Below are 27,311 nucleotides of genomic sequence, written 5' to 3'. Positions count from 1 at the left end.
CCACTGATTAGTAAGACAATAAAAAATAAAAATAAACTGAAAAATTGTTTTTTCTCTCAAATAACAATATACTTTTCTTGAAGACAAATAAGTACATTTAAAATAATTAACAGTGGACTATACATCTAAGTATCAGCAAAAATCTGCTCAGTAGTAAAAGAAAGTCGGAGTCAAATAACACAAAGCTGCTCCTCTGTAGACTGTTCTTCAGCAGCATTTTTTTCCTTTATGTTACGGTTGCTTTGGTGATCTAGCTCTGTAGTTTCGTGGGAAACCTCACATCGTGCCACTCCTGCTTTCGCCTTCAATTTTCAAAAATAAGAAGAAAATTAAGAAAGAAATACAACTGTAAGCCCTTTGCTTTTTTTCTGACATAGGTCACTAATTTGGTAATTTTCTATCTGTATTCTTTGTACTTTATTATTAGCATCAAGCATGTTCATGTATAATGGCATTTTCAAGGCCAGATCTAATTGAAAACTTCTGAGAAAATGAAACTGATGATTTACAATATTATGAAGTAAAATTTCTAAATTTTTATGGTGGCACTGCTATGTAAAACCCAGTGACATCTGTGAGGTTAATAGTCCTTGCTTTAAGTCATAGGGGAAGCCCTTACTGGTTCTCTGTGGAAAGATAAAGTCCTGCCCAATGCGAGGTAACAAAGGTTTATCACGGGTGGGGCAGCCCCAGGAGTTTCTTTTGGACAGGGTAGGAGAATGCAACTTTGTCTTTTCACAAAATTACTTCTTCACCTCGGAAGAGAACACAATTAACGATTCTGTAAGTTTGGGTTTTTTCACCCACTCACGCTGCAATAGCACTGCAGTTGCTTTTGCTCAGACCTAAAAATCCCCTAAACTGCGGAACACATTCACTTGCTAGATTTCAGGATGAGATTAATGCCTGTGAGCAGGCAGTTCCAGAGGAAAGCATGGCGTAGCTAAGCAGTACCTTGTTCTGTAGGTTATTAAAGCTTCTTTTGCAGTGGTTAGTATCTGTGTAACACTTTTCATCCTAAAAAGATTGAAAATATACAGACAATAATTATTCTTCCCTGAACTGCTATGAGGTAAGCAAACATTGTTAATCCTATCTGATGAATGGGAAAACTGAACAGTTGGATATTCCCATTCATATTGAAGTTGGTAAGATGCAATTTCACCTATGGAATTTAAAATGTTTGTTTATGTGTGATGTTTGCATCACTTTCACCGTATAAACTACCAGCCCCAAGGTGGGTATAGGTGAACTGGTATAAAAACATTTCTGCTGAAATAGCTTATTCTCATATGATTACTGTGGCAGAAGAACTGTGATAGTAATACATCAGAATCCATTCCACTATCTGTAGTGATTACACTATTCTTTGGTTTGGAAGAAATTGTACTCAACTATAATAATTTTGTAAATGTCGAGACATATGTAGACATGACCTTTAGGGAAAAAAAAAAACCCAAAACATAACAATGAAAATGTTAGACAGCTTTCACACTTTTCTGTCTTTACTACTTTTTTGCTTTCAATCTAACACTATTTTGTTGTAATGTGTGCTGTGTCTCAATATGTTTGCACATTTATACATTTTGGAATAAGCAGGTAATGACACAACCAGCTGAGTCAGTTTCATGCAACTGCTTTGACTGTCATTGTATTTGAACAAGCAATCTGTGGTGGTGGGTGGAAAATACACTTGAGGATTCTGCTTCTCTAGTCTCAAGTAACCAGGAAATAGTGGCCATGAGCTACCTCCAAGTTGCAAGTAACAGTTCCAATTGTAAATAATGTGTTTTGGGGAACTGTGGGTAGCTATAAACTGTTCGTATAAGTATTACACCAGAGCTAGGAAAAGCTAGGAAGGATTGTAATATATGCTTTGGTTTGCCCTGCAAGGACAAGGCAGCCCTGACAATATATTTTAGAACAATTCTCCTGCTTGCTCATATTATTCCCAAACTGCAAAGGAGAGGAGTAGCCTTCTGTATAGAATATGACTCCTTTGCTTTTGAATAGCCTTGATATCAGTGAAGTATTTCTTGATAAGGCGAAGGTGGGAGACTTTTGTACTGCAACTAGTTTGCAGCTCATATGGATACCCTGGCATGATGATGGACTCCTCTAGACCTGTCCAAACCAAGTCCAGCTTCCTCCAACCCTGGGCCTCTACTCTGCCTTTTGATGGGAATCCAGCCGGGGGAGGCAAGACACAGGCATTTGGGATACTTCCAGACCTTGCGCTGGCATGGAATCATGCACTGATGTTTCACAGTTTGAACATAAACCTAATGGCCCGGGATCCAGCAAAATATCTAAACCCTGCACCTGAGAAGTCATGGTTCCACATGGCTCCACAGCTGGAAGGTAGTTTCAAAGCCTCAGTGCTGAAGGCAAATTCCTTCTAAATGAAACCATTTTCCTAGGAAAAGCTACGCCTACCGAGTTCTACCACGTGCCATCTTGCCATATGTCAGTGCTATTTTAATTTTATTATTAGAACAGCATGAAAAAGTAAAATTTAGTTTCAAAGCTAAGAATATTATTAAAATGTTCCTAGGTATATAATTTTTACTCTGAATAGACAGCTAAATGAAGAACCATGTCCAGTTTCTGCAATCTCATTTGAAAATTTAATTTTGCTTGGATTTGGATTTTGTCAGAGTTCTTTTCCCTCTGCGGTAATAATAGAGGATATCAAAAATGAGAACTACTTTTTTCTTACTCTTAAGCATTTCCATTAATCATTCTGTTCTCTAGTAGCATGAATATTTAGTGGTCTGAAGCATTTTTTAAGACACTGACATGTCTGAAAACTATTATAAACTTTAACTTTCAAACAGTAATGATGTTCAAGATGAAGATTGCTCACGACAAGAAGATGAAGAACATTCATGACAAGTTCTCCTTGAAGAACAGCCACCTTTGATAGAACAAATTCCTTTGCCCTTTTCGAGTATTTGAATTACATGTTGCTTTCACTTTTTGTCATAGCTGGATGTCAACCAGTTGGCTGCTGCCCAGTTTCTGTTAGCAGATTTCTGTATTTTGTTAAGTCAGTTTCTTGGCAACATTTCCTGGATGATTGAATCCTCATCAGAGAGGAGGAAAAAAAAATATATTTCAAATAATCCAGTTCCCCTTTTGTAAAGTAAAGAAGCTCATGTTCTGCTAATCAAGACAGCAGAGTGCAAAACCACAGGCTTTTCTACCACTTTGCTTACTGAACATCAGCTATAGCCTCAAGCTTGGCTTCAGAGAGATGAATGGAGCAGGAGGAATTCCAATAGCAAGGCTGTAGCAAGACAAGATTGGTTAAACTTTGTGGTAGTGGGACTGGAAACAGAAAGGTGGCCTTTAACCTCAATTTTTTGCTAAAATGGGTCCTCAGTTGCTGACATCTCCATGGAGCTAATGGACAGATATAAAAGCAAGTTCAGAAGCCAATAACAGCAGCATCTGTCTTTTCTGCTGTCAAATCCAGATGTGAGGTAAATTAACCCTTTTATTTTGCATTTGTAGACTAAACATCATTTTAAAAAATAGAGAATGTGTCTTTCATGTGTCTTCCATGAAACATGAAATAAATAACTTGCTTTGGAAATTAATTGGGGTCTTCCAGACTTATGAAGTAGTCCAGTTCCAAAGACTTTTTTTTCCATTTTTTTTCCCATTTTCTGGCCCATTTTATCAAAATGTTACCCTTCATGAATACAAGAACAAAGAACAACATAGAAAGATGAAATCAACTTATCTAAGGCTGTAAAAAACCTACCCAACTATAAAGTTCAAGCCCTAGAATTTATCCTCTTCCAAGGAAGCTTGTTTAGGTCTCTATGCTGCAAAGAATTGTTACCTCAATGCATGACCATTACAGTCTTTCTTTTTCATGTGTTTTCCTCCTCAAAATGGATTGTTTCCAGTTGTCTGTGCATGTGTACTGAGGCAGCCAAGTTTGCTTAATCTGACTTTTAGACAGTTGTTAAATATATGATGCCCTCCTTCCCACTAAAAAGTAGTAGTTAGAAGAAACAAATATGCTTATTTCAGGATTCATAGCGATATCAGACTGCACATTCCAGGAACTATTTAGCTTTTTGATAGCACTTTCATCCTCCTCTGAGTTTTTCCTAGAATAATAAAATGCAGCTAAATTACAAGGCCTGTCTGAAAATCCAGAGTTCAAAAAATATATGTACCATTTATATAGTAAACTAGCATTATAAAATTATTCTGATTTTCTTTTTTAAATCAGGAAAACCACATCAGTACTAAAGAATGGCCTTTTAGAAAGGCAGCCCAAATTTTTCACTTTTTCACACCACCAGTATTCTTCCTATTGGTGAGGAAGTCAATGAGATTTCAGCACTCCAGACTTCTGAAATTCAAAGGGATTTTTAATCTTTTAGTTGAAAGGCTGCAATGCTCTGATTCTGAAAATTTATATAGTAATAAAATATCTTACCCATTGTTCCACCCATCTTGCAAAACTGTCTACTTTTCATAGAATCATAGAACGGCATAAGTTGAAAGTGACCCTAAACATCATCCCGCTCTAAACCCCCTGCCAGGGTCAGAGAAATCTTCCACTATATAAGGTTGCTCAAAGCCCTATCCAACCTGGCTTTAAGCTTGTTTTCTCATCTCCAATGTCAAAATTTTTATTCCCAAACCCATTTGAAAATCTTTCCAACCTTCACCTGGGTGAAATTCAGAAATAGAGGAAGATGTTTGTTGAGTTGTTTTGAGTTTCTATTTTCGTTGTTGTTTGAGTGTTTTAGTTTCGGTAGTTTGGTAGTTTTATGGGGTTTTTTGCAGTGGAGGAAGTTGATTTTTAGAGAAATGCAGAACCATTCACAAAATAAGTAAGAAAATAATTCCTAGTAATCTGGGTACCTCTGTGGAATAGATATATCAAAGTGGTAGCATTGCAGATCACAAAGGAAGATATTTTTTGAGAAAAAGACTTCATGTTAAGTAAAACATGCAAGCAGCAATCCTACATATATTCTTAGTATTTTTGCAGAAACTAGTCTATCTAACTGATATTCTACTAATGGAGGGGAAAAAACCTCTTGAAAATATTTAGCATTGAGTTCTCATTATTCTTACACCTGTAACCCCATTGTGTAATTACTGTAAATTATAAGACATATATAATTACACTTACATAAATTTTAAAATATAGAACATAAATTAAAATTTCTTTCTTCAAGTACAGACACACATGGTAGAATTTTTTTTCATTTGAATTGATCCTTCCAGGTTTTCCTCAATAAATAGAACATACTGAAGTTTCTAGAGAGTATGAATGTAAAGAGGTGAAATGTTTATAGCATCTTGGCTATTCTCTGTCCCTGGAAAGTTTATAAGCCAAGATCCTTATAACACCGGAATATTACTGTGTGCAAAAGACCCACAGTGAGAGGCACACCAAGGGAGTCATCATTCTTGAGTAAACGTTTTTTTTAAATTTTCCTTAAATAAATCTATTTAGGAATGAAAGAAGCTTTATCTCCTTCTAGGTTCACGGTAGGCAAGAGAGAGCCAGCACAGTCAGCAGGTATGAAAAATCAGATGACATACAGGGAGGGGACACATCTTGCTCTCTCTACAGTGAGAAGAGCAGTAGATGCTTTTCTATTTCCAGCTTGAAGAAGGACAGCAAGGCCTGTATTGCTATCTGTGTCCCCTTAGTTCTAGTTCATGGAATATTTTATGTGATACAAGTTTTTCTGAGATTTCTCTGGAGTAGCAGTGGTCCTCACTAGCCTTCCTCTGAAACAAAACCTAACAATGTGAATTTGTAGCGTCTGTTGTCAGACACTGCACAATGAACACCTGAATGCACAGAAAACCTCAAAATATCAGAATAACCATAGACTTCATAAAAGACATATGGTAGCATAAACATTTATTCCTATGGCCACTTGAGAGGGACTGATAAATGTTAAGATGAAAATGTCTCAGCATTGTTTGAACGTTATTTTGAGCTGTTGCTTAGAAATCTGTTTTACCACAAGGACTAACATTAACCGCTTTAGTTGCCACTTCTGCACTCAGAAGAGCACTGGAGAAGCGGCATTTGACCTATGGCAGCAGACATGAAAAGGAGTGTTCTAGGATCCATGGTCGGCAGGGGGAGGAGGATGGAGAGAGGCTCTGTTGCTGGGTGGTTCTGCTCCTAGGAGGATTTCTTTGGACAGCCCCCTTGAAGGCAGAGAGAGACTCTGCTGCTAGGGCGATATCTTTGGGCAACCCTCCTCAAGAACCAATCATTTCTTCAGATGACCTGACTGTGGGAGGGGCTATGCTGTCTATAAGGAATTATGAACTGCATCACCTGTCAGCTTTCTGCCCTGTTTATGCATCAGCTGGCCACTGTTTGATCAAATTGGACCAATGGGACACCGTTGGATCCATGGTGGTAACTCTCTCTCTTTCTCTCTCACTCTCTCAGCTCTCCGTTATATTGCTTCTTTTCCTTCCTTTATCTCTACCTTTCCTATCTCTGTTGCTAGGGCAAATTTCCCTATTAATAAACTGTCAGTGTAACATCGACCTCGTTTGTGTCTAATTTTCCCACAGGAATCATTAGAACCTCCCCGGTCCTCTCCAGAGTGGGACATGGACACCACTATAAATAGCAAATAAAGACACATGTTTAAATAGTTTTGGATAATCTGGAAAACTAAAAATAAACTCCAGAATACTTTTCTGTATTGTTAATATATGGTGCCTATTTTTGTTTTCAGTACAGTAGTTCTTTACATACTGATACTGTAAACTTCAGTCCCTTTCCTTTTAAAAAGTCAAATCATGAACAATCACAACCAGTAAGAATGATACACTCATGTAAAGCCATCACTGCATTTGCAGGGGATTTTTTTTTCTGTGTTCTTGGGGTTTGCTTTTCCCCATTGTGGTAACTGGTTCAGGCTGCTTTGCCTTTTGCCACTGACTTCACCTCCAGATTAAAAACTAGGGCTCTAGGACTTGATCAGGTTTTACTGCTATGGTGCTGCTCCCCTGCTGGGAGACAGCAGAGTTGTCCTGATGCTTGAGAGAACAGTTGCCTCTCTAGGGAACTTATTTTTTTTCCTTTATGCACTGAAGATTGAAGTGAGAACAGAAAGCCTATGAAGAAAAAAACCTCTATCTGTCTTTCTGCAGCATCTGAGGAATTTCACTGATAATCAAATTGTGAGGAAGATAAATTATAAAAAGTTGGTAACATACCAACAGTTCATTCCAAATTTAGGCACAAACTCAGAATAAACCTTATCGGGGGGAAGCAGATATGATTTTATGGCAGTTGAAAAGGAAGGAATATGAGCAAGACAAAAATAGTCCTGGAAGAGTAACTCAGTCTCAATTAAGGTACGTCCTACCAGAAATTTCATCATGGCTCGACCATTCCATCAGGAGGTGGGGAGAACCCATAGGCACTTGATCTCACTTCAATTCCCAACAGGTTCCCCTAAGAGTTTTAGCACAGTTAGAAGGCCTGAGGTACCACTACTCTGGAGAAAGTAAAAGTCCTCTTTTTCTGCTTTGTATCATAACAGATGATAAAAAAAAAACCCTATAAAATTGAAATAAATTAATATTTTCAGGCACCATAAAATATTTGCAACATAAAATACATTTTAACTTCTCATCAGAATACATTTTTCTTTTTTCTTTTTTTCTTTTTCTTTTTTTCCCCTTTTTTCTTTTTTTTCTTTTTTTTAGTTTTTTTTCTTTTTTTTTTTTTGTAAAATATAGTTCATGTTTCATTCAGAAATTACATGAAACACAAAAAGCACTCAAGAAGAGTAGGAGAGTAGGAGTGTAAGAGATTAATATGGAAAGATGTTTTACTCATTTTGGATACTTTCCTTTGTATATTCACTATAAACTTTAAGAAATATGTCTCAGTTAGATCCACCATACTGCATAATCCCTCTTCTGTGGTGTCCAGAGTGTACTTAGATGTTGCACTAGGAAAACATTAGGCTCCAAGTCATGATAAAACTATGATTTTAAAAAAATTATGACTCCAGATGGGATTCTTTCCCCCTAACATAAGTCATTCCAAAATTAGGAGTTTATACCATTTTAGTCTTCAAAGCTTCTTTTTGCCTGGAGATAATCGTCTTGAGACTTGATTGGTGGAGGAATCTCAATAACTCAGGCAGGAAATGTAGCTTTTAAACCACTAAACTTCGTAAAACACAGAAATATGAGAAAAAAACCTTTGTATATTTTTATGGGGAATATTTTATTTCAGAGGCTACTCCAGTAACTAAAAAAAAATGATGGAATTACTCAGATTAATGATCCAATAATGTAAGAAATAATTAGGTACCACAAACCTTAAAAAAAAAAAAAAACATGCTAAAGCTTGTTGGATTGGTCCCTTTTTTTCACAATTCTGCTTTGCTTTGTTGGAAGGAGAAGGTAAAGAAGGAACTGTAATTTCTCATTTTATGGAGTGACAGAAGTAATAAAATCCAGGAATTTCTAGTACTTTTAGCCTACTGAAAAATTTTAATTTAAATTCCTCATGATCAAGGAAGAAAAAACCCCAACAACCTATTAAAAAGCCCAAACAAACTAAACCAAAATAGATATTTGCATTAACTAATTTTCATAAAGTAGCTTTTCAAGGAAGATCACACAAATTTTATAGTTACCAGATTCAGTGACATTTCTGTCAATCAACACTACCCTACATTAAACCACACCTTTAAAAAAATATCATGTTCTGTCACAATTGCAAACCTATTATAAATTGAGGACTATATTATGCTATTATGTTTAAGTTTATGTGGTGCCAAAAATATCAAAGATATGACTGTACTACAGGTAAAATATTCTAAAACTTTGCAAACATTAAACTTCAATGCTGAGTTCTGTTTCTGTAAAGAAAAATCTAGTCCACTGCAAGGTAAGAAATATCACAGTCAAAATGTACATAATTTTTCTCAATGGTATAAATCAATTTTTCATCTATATACACTTTTAAGAATTAGAAAGATAAGGACCCTTTGCATACAACATTTAAGTTTTTATAATAGAAATTATTAACTAAACTTTTCCTGTTCAGTCTGCTGGGAGTTGAAAATATAATGCATACACCAGGTGTTTTTTTCAGAGTAAAACACATTAAATAACCAATTAAATTGTTGGAAGGAAGCAGCTTTGTTTCTCTTTTAAAATTCATTCCCTTTTAAAAGATATCTATTTTATTTTAAAGTTTCCTGCAATCAAGTTTAGTGTTGATGAAAAATCAATCATTTTAAAATGTTACAGCTGAAACTGTAGGAATGGGTGAAAGTGCCTACCCTTTTTGTACTTGAGTCTGGCTTAGCTGTGTTAGAAACATAATTTTTTGCTTCAGCCTGGTTGTGCTTAGAGAAAAAAATGCTCATGCTTCAATAAAGTCTGAGAACTCATCAGTGATGTTGGGCATATTCTCAGGAGCACAGCTCCTCTCCTGTGGCCTTAGCAATGCAGTATCATTCCTTCCCATTCCTTGTATTCAGATGTTTTACAAATAAAGAATATTAAGCTTTTTCCCCCTCTGCAGCCAATCATAAGACAGTAAAAGGTGATGCAGTTAGGTGTAAACCTAGGCTGCATGGTTTAATTTCAATTCCATTAGCTTTGCCACCTGTTTCATCTCAGTTATACAAAGTACTGACAGATGGGGATGCTGATCTTGAGTTTATCCTATTAAACACTGAGCCACTGGCTAATAAACTTACTGCCATTCATGATCAAATTCATTATTAAATTAGCAGTAAGACCCTTCTACTCCCCAGCTAGGTACCTAGGTCCTACATAGAAAGATCTATGATACCAGTATCCTTTGAAGTGGCTCATCCCAATGAGAGGAAAGGTGTTGGTTTCCTGCATATCTGGCCATAAGTGCTGCAGGGCATCCCACTCCAGAGCTGAGCACAACTGAAAAGCAATTCTTTTTTGGCACAGAGTCCAGGTAAGAGATTTGGTTGTGCCCAGTTACAATGCACAGGTCTTGATACAACTCAGAGTCTTGGGCTGCCCAAGGAGCACTTATTTTTACTTTTTTCTTACTGGTACTTCCACAGATATGAGAGCTGAATGAACACAAGTAAAGCACTGCTAAACCGGTTTGTGAATTATGGTTAATCTGACTTAGGGGCTTGTCTCAGGTGAGTTGTAGCTAAACACAGGCAGCTGACTGCCACTCAGATCTGAGATTCACTAATCCAAGTATATTTATTGTCTGGAGTTCTACATCGGAATCACCCTAGGCTCTTTCACTCTAGTCATTAAAGAGAAATAAACGTTTCCAGAAAGTAATTAATGTCATGCTATAGTAGACATCTAGGTACAGATAAATCATATGATTTCTCTTTGTTGACATCAAAATGGTTTTATTTCAGCAAGAAATACATGAAAACTTGCAGTATTTTTAAGATCACTGCTAACATTCTAAAAGAAAGCGTTTAAGACCAGTGTGTGATTTCATACCCACACTGCACAGATTATTTAACCTCTGCTACACCAGTTATGGACTCTGAGAGAGAGATTTATGGGGAGGTTTACCCGTTTGACAGCCAGAGAAAGAGAGCTGGTGTTCCCAGGGCATGAGGCACCGGGCAGTGGGTCAGGAGGGTGCTGTACCCTGCTGCTGTTCCTGAGGAATCTGCTCTCCCATTAGATTTTCTTTGTTTCAGTAAAAAGATGACTGTCCTTGGGCCTCAGCTGTAACTGGCTAGTAGATCATGTCTGAAATTATCTATGTGCTGGTCTGGGAAATCTATGCAATAGGAAACAGTCTTGCCTAATATGTGGATTGGCAGATCTGGGCTCTTGAACAAAGAGGGTTTCCTTCCTGTTAGGATAGCAATAATGGTGCACAGTATTTCAGATTATTTCTAGACTTGAGTAAAGCTGAAAGGGTCACTTGAAATAAACAAAATACTGGATTTCCCTACTTTTAGTATCTTTAAAAGAGATAAACAGCAAACTCAATTCTGACAATTATATCCTTACATACAGCACGAGGCAGAAGGAGCCAGGATTCCTGAACAGGAGATTCAGGCTGTTTCATTAAGCATAAGAAGACCTCAGATTGGATTTGCTGAGACTTTGCTTAGAAAAGAATCCAATTGGTAGATACAGTTGTATGCAGTTCTCTCTTCCTTACAGGGATCCGTGGATGCCACAAAATGGAAGAGGAAACCTGTTTCACTGAGCTAGAAGTCTGAAAAAAATAACCTTCGAGGTACTTCACTAACTCCTTGCTGCAATAGCTGTAAATTAAGTCACTACTAATTACTGTGGTTGCACTTCTAAGTTTCTTTTCTTTTTACTGCATATATCAATATTTACTGTAAATGTTAGTGCACTTCTTTATCCTTTTTCTGGCTACAGCTTTTAGACAATAATTTCCTCTCTGATCTGAAAGACAAAAAAACCCCCAACATTTTAAATTTTATAATGATTCATTTTCTTAGAATATATATTTATGCTGGGTGAGGAGAGGGCAGTACAATATGTTCATATCACATACCACTTTTGCAAAAATATTTCTTGGAAAAGTAGAATGCATTATTAGTTGTAAGTCCCTACAAACAAGAGTGTTTCTGAAGGTGTTTTTTGTGTCATTTTTTTAGAAGTGATAGAAAGCTTTTTACAGTTTTATAAGTTTATACAATTTTTCCACAGTAATAAGTTTGACTTATTGCTTCTGTCTGTAGATATAGTTGGACACAGGTCTATTTCATTTTCTGAAATCTGTGCATAGGATCTTTTATTTTTTTCTTCAGTGTTGTAGATTGGTCTTTTGTTTTCTTCCCTAGCAAAAAAAGTAGCAGGGTATTTTTAACTTTTCATTCAGTTATTCCCCTCCCTTAGCATGTTGTTTGAGCTCATTCCTTTCTGCAGGACACAGCGGAGTACTCCACTGCTGCATAAAATGCACCTAAACAGGCATTTACTTGTATGAATTGTCCCTGAGAACTCCCCAGTAAGCCAAGATCAGCTTCCAGTCCTGTTCTGAAATCCAGACATAAGTATGTCCATCGTGCATTTAAATTTTGATCTCCAGTTCTTTGTGATAACACGATAATAACTCACCCATATCATAAATCTGAGCCTTGCCAAAAATATACTAAATTATGTTATTCTATTTAAAAAATTGTTAATTAGTAAATTAAATCCTTGAGAAAGTGATAAACATTTTATGGACCTTTTCTGGAATAATGGCCCAGTAAAAGGAGCAATTTTGGGAGGCAATTAATGAAGGGGCAAGAATATTGTAATGAACTGGGAACATACTGACCCAAACCAAAATGGAAAGATCATCCAAGCTTCAAAGAGCTTGCAGAATATAACAAGAAGAAACAGTGTGAGACAGTCAATTGGAAGAACACAAGAGAAAGACAGATAGTGATCTTGGTACAGCAGAAGTATAAAATTTTCATGTTACAGAATCATAGAATAGTTTGGGTTGGAAGGGCCCTTTAAAGATCTTCTATGTCCAAACCCCCCTGCACTGAGCAGGGACATCATCAACTAGATCGCGGTGCTAAGAGCCCCACCAAGCCTGACCTTGAATGTTTCCAGGGATGCAACATCTACCATCCCTCTGGGCAACCTGTTCCAACTTCTACTACCCTCACCTGTTCCCCTACCTTCATTGTAAAAATGTCTTCCTTATCTCTAATCTGAAGCTATCCTCTTTTAGTTTAAAAGAGTTATCCTTTGTCCTATTGCAACAGGCCCTACTAAAAAGTCTGTCCCCATCTTTCTTATAAGCCCCTTGTTCATTAAAGCTGCCTTTAAAAAGAAGGATTTTTAAGATGGATTTAAAGTATGATAAAGCCAGATGTTTATAGACTATTTCAATAAGAAGAAGATATTATAGAAAATTATTCTGTAGAAGTAAAAGTTTTCCTTTTAAATAAATCAATAGAGAGGTAATTTGAGAGTCCTGGGAACAAGTAGTATGTTTGATATAATGAAGACACAATAAGTTGAGAAATAGGCAAAAGGGAAGCTGGGATTAAATTCTCTAAGTGGCATTCTGAAGGAGGACAGTTGAAAATTATTCTGTTCCAACTTCTGTGGAAGGTGTTGCAAGGAGATGGCAAGCTGCCATTTTATCAAGAGCTAAAGTTGAAAACCATATACAGAAAATCTGTGTATATCTAACATAACCTTGATTTGTGGGTGATGAGATACATCAAAATCTGATGATGTCAAAGTAAGCATTGAAGCATGAAGTGAGGTGAGGGATAGAAAATGGATTGGGAGAAAGAAGGAGGGCTGAAGTGCTAGTTATTTACATTAGAGAGACAAGATGAGAATTTAAGATATTCTTTAGGAGTATGGAATTAGAGCACTACATTGCCTGCAAAATGTTCAGAATTAAATCTGCATCTATGATTGAAGTTAACCTAAGGAAGTATGGAGAATGAGGAGTCATGACTGAACTCTAGGAAACGTAGGAATTAAAAGAAGAAAAAGTCCTTTAAAAGGCAGTAAGTAAAGAGTGACTAAAAACCTAGGAGGAGATATGGGAAGGGGCACAGGCTCAAAAGTCAATGTAGTACAGAGAATGTTTCATGGAGAAAAATAGAGTTAACTGTCAAAGATGGTTGATGGGCAGAATGAGCAGGGTAATAGACTGGAATTCTTGAAATCTGGCTAGGAAATGGCCATTTGAAAATCTGGTACAAGGGTTTAAGATGAAAGCAAGATATGAAATCTGAGAAAGGGATGAGTGCAGCTGTAAAGGAGGTGTGAAAGCCACAGAATCAGGAGGATACGTGGAGAAGAAGTGATGCGATGTCCCTGTTCTTTTACCCATCTTCCAGAACATCGACTGGCAGAATCTGGATGGCCCAGGGGCATGGGGAGCACCACAGGACTTGCTCTACAGCTGCTTTAAGCAGCTCTTTCTCTCACACCACTGACAAACATGTTCACAGCTGAGAGCACAGAAGAGACGCTACCCATTGCTGGCTGCCAGGCAGTGAGAGGTGCAAATTGTCAAACTGTTGAACTTTGCAGAGGGTGGTCTAGACTTTGACAGAGATCTCCTCTCCAAAGCTTTCTAAAAAAGTGCAGAGGTAGTGTATTTTGAGTAAAAAGTCAAAGGGAAGAGCAGATAGACAAGGATTTGGAGGAGGAGATTACAGCCAAGTCAAGAGTAGATAATAGGTATCTGCTTATTGTGATGTATTTCCAGTGCACTGCTCGGAGCTCCTGGGGTTTCAGCTCTGTCATTCTCAGAGCACTTTGCCATCTGCACAGCAAATGGTGTGAAAAGGTGTTTAATTCAAAGTGGCAATCATATTGTACAGTGCGTAAACGATGGACTCAGAAAGAGGGAATAGCTGGTAAAAGTCATATATTTTTTATACCTCCAAAAAGTTTTAAGAAAGTTGATTAATGTTAAGAAATTTCACTTGGTCCTGACCTCTATAAATCATTTGTAATCTCGCTCAAAAAAGTTTCGTCTTCTGATAATACCAGTGTTGAGATGTTTCCTTTGATTTTTGTCCCTTTATACCCCTAAAATACAAAAATAAATGGAATTGTAACTCTCTTCATCCACAGTAAACCCTGTCTACAGCTGGTTTCTTTATTTTGCCGTTTAGTGTTGAAAGCTAAAGTATTAAATTCTGTCCACAAGATGTAAAAAATTAATCCGGCATGTATTTGTCTATACAGCACATTTGGGTACACATTGGGGTACCATAGACATTACTGAATGTATCTTGCTGTATTGTCACAGATTCCGAAATGGTATCATTCAGGATTAAACCTGACATTAAAAAAAACCCAAACATATTTGCTATTTAGGAACTAATACCTGAAAATATTCTCCAGTCCTTTGAGTAAAATTAAGCCGTGTAATTTTACATATTTATAGGTTGATATTTAACATGTTTTATTTACCGCAATGAAAATTTTAATGATACATTAATATGTCTATTTTTCTTCATATTTTTCACATTCTTTTTCATTATGCTTCCTCTGCAGTATATCTTCACCTTTTTGGCATCATTCCACTACTTTAAACCAGTTATTCTCAGGACCAAGTAAACTTATTGTTAGCAAGTACATTATTTATACACCTAGCCTGAATTATTTAATATCTTGATCCTTAAGAATTAATATCTTGATTTGAATAAGCTGCATTGTGCTAATTAGAATTCCACTGTAGTGTGTTGTTAAATCTCTTTTTAGAGATTTAACACTGAAATACTTCTTTGAATGTAACATTTTTTTGCAAAAGAACACACAAACCCAGTCCAGTGACAGAAAGCTACACATCTTATAATCTTAACAGGCCTGTCATAGTTTAAACCCAGCTGGCAACTAAGTCCCATGCAGCCAGTCACTCACTCCTCGCCTGGTGGAATGAGAACGAGAATTGGAAGAGTAAAAGTGAGAGAACTCATGGGCTGAGATAAAGACAGTTTAAGAGGGTAAGGAAAAGCCACACACAAAAGCAAAAGAAAACAAGGACTTCATTCATCACTTCCCATGGGCAGCCACCTCCAGGAAAGCCAGGCTCCATCATGCCTAACGGTGACTGGAGAAGGCAAGCGCCATCACAATGAACATCTCCTTCCTCCGTCTTTCTCAGCTTTATATGCTGAGCATGACACCCTGTGGTCTGGAATATCTCTTTGGGGTCAGCTGTCCCAGCTGCATCTTCTCCAACTCCTTGTACACCCTCAGCCTCCTCACTGGTGGGGCAGTGTGAGGAGCAGAAAAGGCCTCGGCTCTGTGCAAGCCCTGCTCAGCACTAACTAAAATATCTTTATTTATCAACACTGTTTCCAGCACATAACATAGCCCCATGCTAACTAATATGAAGAACATTAACCCAGCCAAAACCAGCACAAGGCTTTTATTAGATATCTAAACACACATTTAAGAACTTTAGATCAGGCTTCTGCTCTTTAAAATTCTAAATACCTGATCACCAGCACACTGAACATTTTCTTATAAGACTCAAATGCCTAATGTCGCATTCGATGTGACTATGCAGGACATACTGCATATTGAATACAATTCCGTAAGCCTCACTTATTTTTCCTCTTTTTATAGAAAAAGATGTGATAGCATAAATTTTGACAATAAGCAAAAATTGTACATAGTTTTTAATATAATTTTTCCCAATTTTCATATGGAGCCATAGGCTGACCTTGAAAGTAATACTATGAGGCCAAAAAAAGTATCAGAGTGCAAAATTTTCCTTAGGAGTACTACTGTCAGGTTCCTGAAGATTTCTCACTTCGTACTCTTTATTGCCACCTATTCATGGTCTCAACAGAAAGTTAATACTTTTGTGTCTTATATTTCATTCCAACTCCATTAGTGACTCCACTAATCTATCTCAAAATGTATAGGGACTGAATAACTGCTTGAAATGGCACCATTTAAACATTTCTATTCCATGCCACATGCGGTGGACTGTGTTTTTCCATGTAACTTGGGCACCTTGAATCTGGAGCACGGTGACTTTTGCAGGAAACGGACCCTGCTTGAGACTAAGCTCAGCTTCACAATCACACCTTTCCTTCACATTATTTTTACAGGGAAATAAGAAACACTCATTACCCATTACGACTGGTCTTGGTCCCTGACAATAAATATTTTACATCTGAGTCACCTCATCATCTCTACACATAAAAAAGTGCTTGAAGCACACTTCAGACTTGTACAGAACAACTTATATTTTGCCCAGCATATTCACTTGATCTTACAGGGGCATTTGAATGTATGAGACCATTTGCTGTTTCTTGCTGAGATTGCCTTGTAAATCATACACTTTGTTTTGAGAGGTTTTATAGGCCATTTGTGGATGGAAGTGAGGAATCAATAAATAGTGTAGCTACATATGTGACGTATGGTAGGGCAAATTGACTGAAAGTCTTGGACTGATGTAAAGAGATAAAAAGTACATGAATATACTGTTGGTAGGTCTTGAAAATAGGCTAGATTATTAAAGCTAAAAGTATTGGCAAACAAGAAAATGGCAATTAATTTAGCCAATTGTAGCACTCCTATTTCTGCTAGCTGTCAGCCCAAATGAAAAGATGAACTGAACTGTGGAAAAATTCCAGACCACAGTCTCAGCCCAGCCATCTAGGTTCACAAATCCAAATTAGAAATGTGACTCCAGCTGCTCTGAGCTCTACTCTTTTCATTTGTTCATCCTGAAATCTGATTCTAGGCCTGAAATACTTCATCAACATGCATTTTTACTTTCACTCATTTCTATGTTGAGCTCCATTTTAAAAATAACTACAGATAACTGATGCATCTGTTTTTTATTGCCCACTTGATCTTCTAGAGGAAGTTAAAGGCTTCAAATCTACAAATCACATACTCTTTAGTGAAACAGGTACTAATAGCAGAGAATTCCTCAATATTCTTAAAAGCATGTTGATCAGTGAAACAGGTTTTTCTTGGATATGACTTAGCAGAACTTCTAAGCATATGTGAAAATATTTTCTGTGTTTAAACATTTATTCCCCATCAAATGATTTTCCATACCATTCCTCCAAAGTAAAACACCTGCAGAACAGTGTATCTTTAGGTTCACTGTGAATCACCCAATGCAGTAACTGCTGTTTACACTGGCTAATTTGTCCATTCTATTAGACCTGTTTGTAGACTAAAACAATCCTTTTAGTTCTTTTATGGATATTTTTGGTTTGTTTGGGTTTTTTTTGGTTTTTTGGTTTTTTTTTTTTTTTGAGGGGGGGGATGATGTTATTTGGATTTTAGCCATTTTAAATACCAGCTAGATAGACTTGTGTGTGCTGGACTTATTTTTGTTTCCTTGTTTCTGTTTACATTATTTAACATGCTCTTCATCAGCTTTCAAAGGGAGGGTAATACCTGCTCTGTGCCTTCAGAATCTCAGAAATCACAGTGGATTTCTACTAGAAAATAAGCAGTGTGGATGGAGGTGCTCAGAGCTTAAGCAGGAATAAATGCTCTGAGCTACTTTTAGAGATCTCTGACACCACTTATGCTATGTAAATATCTCAGCCTGGTCCTGAAAATAGAACAATGATCAGGGCCTATACTACAACTTAATATATCTTTTTCAAGCAGTTCACAATTATTTTCCTCACCTTTATCTTTGAGTGCTCTTACGGTATCATCTAAGCCACATGTCGTTTGTTATTGCTGTTGTTCACTGACTGGATTACAATCTTTGTAAACAGGAGGAACAACGTAAAGGAGATTTCTAGTTAGTTATATTAATCCTTCCCCCCTAAAATGTTATAAAAAGCAGATATTGGCAGCATTTTTGAGAGTTTTACTGCTGATATACAATCTTTAGAAATTACCAGGATAGGTTATGGAAATACTTGCCAAAAATGAGTTTACAGGAGTCAAATTACTATTCACTGTTATCTGAGGAAACAAATTCTTGGTTGTAATAATAAGTGTTCTAACATGTTCTAACATGGAAGACAAGGTCTAAAAAAATAATCTGAATGCATAAATTACATTTTGCCTGCATGTCACAACTGAAATAACAGGGATGAAGAACAGAATGTTCTGATTAATAATTTTGGTCATTTCCATCTCCAGTATCTAATATCAGTACCTTACAGGTATGCATTTTCCCCTTAACAGCATTAAAGAACATTTTTGATAAGGTAGTATATAGTTAGGTAATTTGAGATGCCTACTGCTTTTTTCATTAAGGCACTGAGTAAATTTTCCCCCCTCTTTAAATATTGTGTATTTTTTGCACTGTATGGACTTGAGTGTCTTTAAAGACTGAGACAACCTCCTACAAGTAAAATAAATATAAACTCACTGTTCAACTTTGCAAGAAATAATGTGCATCACAGCTATTCAGAATTATCTTTTCTCTGACATGTACTATTATTCTAGACTTTTCTTTTCTTTTTTTTTTTTTTTTTTTGGTGAACAGTTGTGCTCTAGCCTTCACTTTTGATTCCATTACTATGACCCATCAGTCTGTCATACAGTCCAGGAGACTAAAAATGTAATAACAGGTTTCTGTATTGTTACTATCTTTTTTGTCTCTATCATGCTAGAGAATTTTCTTTCACTTTTTGACATTTTTATATTTATGGCTGACATGTACACTATCATGCTTAATCTTACTGTGATCTTCTGTTCTGCAAAAATGTTGTCATTTTACACACATCTTTTCTGGGCCTACTTCTAATAATATGATAGTTAGGTCAAGCCTCATGGGATATGTCCATGGGTTCTCTCAGTCTCTTAACTGAAATTTGCCTAGATGTTCTGTATAAAGCTGAAATGAGATTTAAGGGGCAACACATTTGCATTTTTTAGTGCTGATGTTTATGTCTAGTAAAGCAGGCAATGAAGCTGTACTACATTTTCAGACTGTACTAAAAGTAGAATTAACCCTTCTATTCAAAAGATGAAAAGTTGCAGAGTATAACTACAGGGAATAAATAAAAGTTTTTCAGTCAAGAGATGAAAATACATTTGTGCAAAAGGAAGCAAAAGTCCCTTTGCTGTACTTTTGCCCCAAGAAAACACGTTGTGCAGGTGTATATTTAGAACCCAGGACGGATGTCATATGGTGGGTCCCTCAGGCTGCCTGACAGCCAGCAAACTGTTAAAGAAGGGGTAACAGCTGCTTCCAGTAAAACTGCAATGAAAATGGAAATGGATTAAACCCAAATTTGCTGCCCAGATCTCAAAGGAACAAGTCTGGAAAAAAGGCATCCTGTGCCTGAGGAAATGTCTTAATACCATGAAATGAGAGAGCTCCAATAACGTATCAAAGACAAATTACAAGATAGTTGAGAGACACTTGAGGTTGGAGCTGCCCAAACTTCTCAGACTTTGAGCAGAAGCCATTCTGAGAAGTGTTATACCAGAGAGTTAGCTCCTTGGAAATATGGGTACATTAACAAAAATGCTGCAGCTGGAACATTGCAATAAGCACAGGAAATCACATAGTATCAGTCTACTACATAAACTACCTAGCTAAATTTCATTTTATATTTAAAATATATATAGGTGTATAAAGACAGAGAGGCTCCTGAAAGGTGTGAAGATTTTCATGATTGTTTCAGGTGAAATCCTATTCCTCTTTATACCGCTGTCAAGAAAATATAGCAAAGACTGTATTTCAGAGTTTCAGTGCTCTTGTAATCCAGCTAAGGATCACATTAATTCACCAATTATGCTGTGTTTTGATTTTATTGTTGATACAGAACTTTGTGCTGCAAGAAATGCAAAGAGATGATTTCTTGCTCTTTTTTTTTTTTTTTTTTCCCCTCACATGAATTGTAGCCTTTAATGGTTTAGGAATTAATGTTATGGGGGAATACTATTTTCATGACTTACTGTTTAGGAAGTATATCTGGAAACACCAATATACATGGCTTAATGTATGGGAAGAAGAGAAACCACTTGGCTGGAAATACTAATAAGAAAATTCATAGCATTCAGCTATCTTATGGCCTAACCATGCCTAGGGATCATTTTTTTTCTATTCTTCTCTATTGACTTTAAAATAAACTCCTTGTACTGAGATTGGCTAGGTAGGGTTGGCTGACAGGAACATGGTATAGAGATGGAAATGGACCAGCAAAGCAAGGACAAATACCTAAGCTTGATCCACAAGTTTTGCCACCTAGTTTTGTCGGTGTATAATGTGAGAAAACCAAACTCCATCTGAAATCATTCTTCTTCCCTCATGTAAAGGCAGCTTTTCTAGCAGAATAGGCTTGCCAGATTATAGCATATTTTGCATGGAGGTAGTAAAACTACTGAGGGAGAAATTCCCTCTGCTAGTGTACACACTGCCTGCTCTGAAGCCCTGCTGACATAGTTATGCCGATGTAACTACAGAAAAACTGACAGCTTCTCAAGTTAGCCTGTATTTATAGCTCTAGGTTAAAGACAGATTGAAAAGGCCATTAACACTTTTATGTAAAATGCACTGTAAATAATATTCTCTGTAATTTCTTCTTCTAAAATTATGAGAAACACTTACAGTAAGGACTCCGTTTGGTGGAGCTCATGAATGAGCCTTCATGAGTTAGTAAAACACAGACCAGCTAAAATTCAAACAATATTTATTTCACATAAATTTGTGTTTGATAAAGGGTTGAACACTGATACAATCATGTTACACTCAATTTTCTTTATTTCCTGAGAACAAGAGCAAAAATCTGAAAATAAAGTGTTTGAAAACTGTGATCATCTTATATTTTTGATCTATTCATAACCAGGAAATTACAATAACATTTAAAAATCTGTTTTGAAAAGATTCAGATAAATTTAGAAAAAGAAAGTAAAGCTTCAGTTGCATCTTCAGACTACCAGTGCAAAAATTGTTGATAATGACAAGCATTGTGACTTTGAATGTTTGTTAGGACTTATGTGATGGTACTATCAAGGATTCAAGTCCACTGCTATGTGAGTTCTTTTTCCTGTTATCCGGGTCCTTAATGCTGGGTTGAAAATGTCTCCGGTGCTTTTGTATATTTTCAAGCCCAGAATGCCTTTCCAGTTCTTCAAGAGTGGGATTTTGTAGATTTTAGAGATTAATTAACTTACTTTATAGATTAAGTGAAAATACCAAAAATCCTGTTAAGGAGGGTATTGAGTTAGGAGGTGGGAGATTCAGGCTTGGTTATTTCGCTACAAGTATTTTAGCCACCTGGTGATTTATTATTATGGACCTGGCTTGTTCAGCCTTATAGCTATCTCTTCAAACTAATCAAGTAATCACCATTGTTAAGTATTTTCTCCCATCCCAGGTGAACAAGTTACTTTTGCAGTCATCAGAATATAAAATTACATGTTCTGATCCTTTAGATATAAGTAAGGACTGAGAAAGGAACAGATTCCAAAACCAAGTAGTTCTATCCTAATCCCAAAGAACATACATGTTTTTAATATATGTCCCTGAAATATCTTCACAGGAAATTTTGACTCTTATGGAACCAGTGTCTTCTCATGAGGGACAAAAAAAAAAAAATCTTTTGCAAAATAAAACTCCAAACAGAGCTCTGCTTGAATCTTTTCAATTCTACTTGTTTAGCTTTCTCCAGTCCTTCTTCTCTAACTTCTATCACTCTTTATGCTCTGGACCAGAAATTAATCAAGTTTCTTTTTATGTTTCTTGAAAGTCCCACAGGGAATATTCACACAGGATTTATCTTGTCATTTCGGTTTACTCCCTCTTTACAGAAGGAAAGAATAAAATAAAAGCCCTGTTTATGCACATTCCTACAGAATGTCTACATGAAAAGGGCACGTTGTATATTTTGACCACTTGTGATTTTACAATATGAAGGCTAAGTAGATTTTTGAGTAGTTCTAATTGCACTATATTGTACTAAACTGTACTGTCTAACTGTGTAATAAAATAGAACATAAACTGTCACTAGCACCTTGCAAGTACCAAACAACAACAAAACCAGTAACTAATAAAATATGCAAGTACAAATTCAGGAGCAACAATTGTAAAGTACAAAAGTGTTAAGCATCATTGCATCTCAAATCTTATCAAGTACACATTAAAATTCAGTGCTGTAGAGAGGAAATAGCACAGTAACTTTTATACAGCAGCCTATATCATTGTCAAGAAGAGTAGAGAAGTTTTTGCAAAACCTGTATGCAATGTGTATACAGCCAGATAAATAAAGGGTAATTTTCTCACAATGGATCTGATAAATAATATTTCCTAAAGCAGGCTGATGCACTTTATTCTGGTATGTTAAATCTCTTACATAAAAGCTTCATTTTTATATGCAGGAGAACAAATGCTTTGGTAGGCAAGGTTCAGCTCCAAAGCTCATACTCTCATAGATTTTGGACATTGTTCAGCCTCAAAAGCTGTATTTCCTAATTCCTGCACCATAACAAATAACCTGTGGTATTAGAACATATGCTTGAGAAAGACATCTGACCTCAATTTTAAAGTTCAGATAGTATTTGCTATCTATTTATCACTGTATTACTGTAATGCTCATATAAGCTTCAGTCAACAACTATGATTCTACACTCTCTAGCACTTGTTCCTATGTTTCTTTCCCCAAAAAAGCCATCCAGACCAAATTTCCTTCCTCACAAGACAAACTTCAAAAGAAAAATCTTCCTTTTTCAGATGGAACTTTCCTATATATAACAATGATTTCTAGCTGAAACCTAAGCCACTTTAAAACTAATGTACATTCTGCCTTTGGCTTGATAGCCCAGGGGCATACTCCTGCAAAAGACTTTAGAAGTTTGTAAGAGGATATGGTATTTCTCTTGCATCACTGATGTAGCTCCACTTTGTTCAAGATCATTAACAAGCTGATTTGGAAAATCACAGTGGTATTGTTAGGAAGAACTACTTTTAATGCTTTTAATGGTTAGATTGGACATCTTCTTTATAGATGTACATCTCAGAGAATTTATATAATACAATGTACTTCCATTTCAGATGTAAATAATTAGGGAAAGTGCTAAAAAAGCACTTGAGCTTGAAAACCTTTTCCTGCTCCTCTGAGACATTAATTAACTGTGTGTATCCCTGTCAAAGATCAATGATGCTACTACTGCCATAACATCCCAAAAGAGTTGTAATTCAGCAGCAAAGGTTTAATCTCTTAAGTGTAGGCTTAATCTCTTGAGTATATACTTCAACGTATTCCTATCAATCAATAAATTAAAAGTGAGTTTATGTCCTGTTGACTTTATAGCTGATAACATTCAGTTTTGAATAGTAAAGCAAACACAAAATAGGAATTCTAAATTTCTAATGTCATTTGTTATTTCTGTTTCTCCAGCCATCTTCAACCTTTCAAAGAATGAGCAAAATCTATTAGGTTATAGCATCTGTTGGAGAACTTAAATGTTCCATAGTGTCAATTTATTTAATAATTAACTTTCACCATTTCGTAACAATGGCCGCAGGGCCATCCGTGCCGGGTCTCTCCCGCCTCCGTCCCCACTCCCGCTGTCCCCTCAGGCTCGCAGGGCTGTTTCCCGCACGGTTCCCCCGCTCAGCCCTGGCTGCCGGGCAGCGTTTTGCCCTCCCTTGGCCAGGCTTTTTCCGGGGCTCTCGCCCGCCCGCCCGTGGCTGAGGGGCTCAGCCGTGCCCCGCGCTCGGGCCGCTGGCGCCGCTCGACCGCCTGGGCCCGGCCCGGGCAGCCCCGGCACAGCCAGCATCTTGCCGCATGAAGAGTATTGTCGTGGATTTCAATGCTTTTGGTTATCGTTCCTCCAGGAGATTGTTCCAGCATTAAAATTAACTAGGTGTAGCTTTGCTAATGTGTTCTTCTTTTGATACAAGGGTTTTCTGTAGCCAGGATTTCAAAAAAAAAAAAACAAACAAAAAACCAAACAGCATTTCCTTAAGTTTAGTAATTTTTTGAACAAATAAGGCTAATGGAAAGAAAAAACCCAAAAAAACTAGAAAGATCTCATATTTACTGTTTGTGATGAAATAAACATTTTCATCAGAAACCTCTGTAAGTTGAATCATGTCTACAAAATGATGGGTCTTTTGTTATTCCTTGGCTTTTAATCTTTGCCTTGCATGGATGGTCATGCACAGGGAGACCTATCTCCCTGTTTGCACTCCAAGCTTCAGTAGATATTATTTTAATAAAATAAATTGGAGCTGGAAGTGAATTACTAGTTTTGCTATTGACTTTATGGAGGACTGTCAAACCTCATCAGTATTTAGAAGATACTTCCCAGCCAGGGAGAAGAACAAGACCAATATTCATATGCAGGGAGCAAACTTTTTCTGAGCGGGAAATGCACTCATAATCCTGTTTTCTCTCTAGCAGACAGGCATTAAAATTGAATTAAGAAGACCTCAGCTCTGCTTTCAGTTAAGATACCGACACTATTTGGAGAAGATTCTGTTCTTTTGTTTCTCTGGTTTTACTTTGCTCTGGCCATTTGATGATGACTTTTTCTTACGCTGTACTTGAACAATAACTCACAGGCAATTCTAACTCACTTCTAGCTGCTAATGTAATAATAAATAGAAAGAATAAACAAAATGTGTAGAAAAATATAGAATTTCAAATATCTAGATGAGCACTATATTTTGGGTACTAGTTCAGGGTGAAGCTTCATGAGAGATTAAGTAAATCTAAATGTCAGTGCACCCTTTGCTCTGGCACATTTGCTTATCTTGGCTCTCTGATGTGTCAGTTCACTTGCCAACTCAGCAGAAAACTAACCCAAAAAAGAAATAGAATAGATTCCTGCAAGCTCAGTAAGTTGAATTGATTCATTGGTAGGCCAAGTGAATGCTGGAGCTGCTACAAAAGAAGAGGGAGGAAGTGGGGAACAGTTGTAGCTCAATTTAAATCTGTTTGTGCTGCTCTAGAAATATTTCCAATTGCAACAAGAAAAGCAAACAGTTTAGAATGCTTCACAGAAAATGCATGTCACCCATGGTGATGTCTTTTGTAATATTTAAATTTATAAATATTCAATAAGTAATATTTTTGTTGAATGTAGACTTCAGGTTAGTGAAAAATAAGCTGATGGACTATTTGCTAGTATTTTAACATCAGCAGTCTAGAAAAATATAATTTTTTGTATAGGTCTCCCTCACCTCTAGTTTCTGATCACAGAGTTGGTTGCAACATGTTTTCCCCTCTATCTTGTGAAGAAAAATAAAACAAACACAAAATTATTTATTCTTACCCCTTACTTTTAGTGGATATTGAGTACTGTAAATATAGCAGCAGCAAAAAGACTAAGAAAAAGGTGAATTCACTATTCAATAGGGTAAGGAACCTGTTGATACAGGACACAGAAAAGGCCAAGGTACTCTCTGCCTTTTTAATTTTCTTTTTTTTTTAAACTGGTAGAGTCTGCTCTTCTATGACTCAGCTCCTTGTACTGCTTGCAGTCTTTGAAAGTGAAACAGTAACCACAGTAGAGAAAGATACATTAGGGAGCACCTGAGTTATCTAGACGTACAGAAATTAATGGGCTGCAGTGGAATTGCGTCCAGGGAATTGGCTGGTGTTTGAAAAGGCAAACATCACAGTCTTCTTCAAGAAAGCAAGAGGGAGGAACTAGGGAACTGCAAACTAGCCAGCCTCACCTTCTTGGTCCTTGACAATGTGATGGAGCAAATCCAACAGAAGCCATTTACAAATTCGTGGATAACAGGACAATGATCAGGAACAGCTCTCAGGAATTTACCAAGGGCAAATATTCTTATGCTAAATCATGATGAAAAGGCCAACTCTGTGAACAAGGAGAGCAGATGTTGCTTTCCTTGACTTCAGCAAGGCTCCTGACCCCATCTACCATGGTGTCATTATAGGCAAATCGGTGAGATAGAGACAGGATAAGATGACTACAAAGTGAATAGAAATTTGGAAGGATCTCTGGCAGCTGCTCACTTAGTGATAGTCTTTAGGGACTGACCCTTGCATCAAAACTGTTGAATGACTTTATTAATGACATGGAATATGACACGAAATGGAATTGTGGCTCGTGGTCATTATGTTGGAGGGCAGGGCTGCCACCATGATCTAGAAAAGCTTGGAAAGATGGGCTGATGGGGACTTCATGGGAATGAATGAGGCAAATCCCATTTCATACAGCTAGGGTAGAATAATCCCACACAACAGCACAAGATGGGGATTGACTGATTAGGAAACAGCTTTGCAGAGGAGAACTGAAGGGGGATGGTCAACAGTAAACTGAAGAGGAGTCAGCAATGTGCCTTGCAGAAAATAAGGCTGTCCACATCCTGGGCTGCATGAGCAGCATGGTAGCAAACAGGCCATGGGGAGGTGATCCTTTCCCTCTAGTCAGCATTTGTGCTACTGCACAAATACGACAGCAATATCATGACTCTGCTTTGAGTAGAGGTTTGAACTAGATGACCTCAGGAGGTCTCCTCTCGCCTTAACCATCCTGTGATTCTAAAAACCTAATTTCATTCACATAATACCTTATTATTAGGACCAATGTTATCTACCATTATATTTGTTGTTCCTAGATGATGTGTCCTTTCTGGGTGCTCAAAGATTTGGAGAATTTGATCTCCAATTAATGTGAGTACTACAATCCAGATAGTAAAAAATCAGTGCAAAGGGCAATGGTATTGATGTTATTGATCATATCTTTCTAGTGTGAGTATTCATGTAGCACTAACAAGATTCACCAAATTCTGTCCTAGGTGGCTACATTTTAAATATGGAATGGATTCTGTTAACACTATTTCCTTTTCAGTTTTTGCAATCCTCCTAAACCATTGGAATGGACACTTGAGAACATTACACACTCTTACCCTCTTTAAA

At 36.9% G+C, this 27,311-nt stretch overlaps 1 long non-coding RNA gene across 1 annotated transcript; it reads left to right on the top strand.

Moving 5' to 3' along the window:
• LOC108447760 lies at nucleotides 1-27,311 on the top strand. Its single transcript, XR_001863440.1, has 3 exons — nucleotides 1-348; nucleotides 11,179-11,254; nucleotides 27,244-27,311. It is a non-coding gene; the product is annotated as an uncharacterized LOC108447760 (long non-coding RNA).

This window comes from Corvus brachyrhynchos, unplaced genomic scaffold, assembly GCF_000691975.1.
Source record: "Corvus brachyrhynchos isolate BGI_N302 unplaced genomic scaffold, ASM69197v1 scaffold23, whole genome shotgun sequence".
In the NCBI taxonomy this organism is placed as follows: domain Eukaryota; kingdom Metazoa; phylum Chordata; class Aves; order Passeriformes; family Corvidae; genus Corvus; species Corvus brachyrhynchos.
This window is presented reverse-complemented; position numbering and strand designations above follow the sequence as displayed.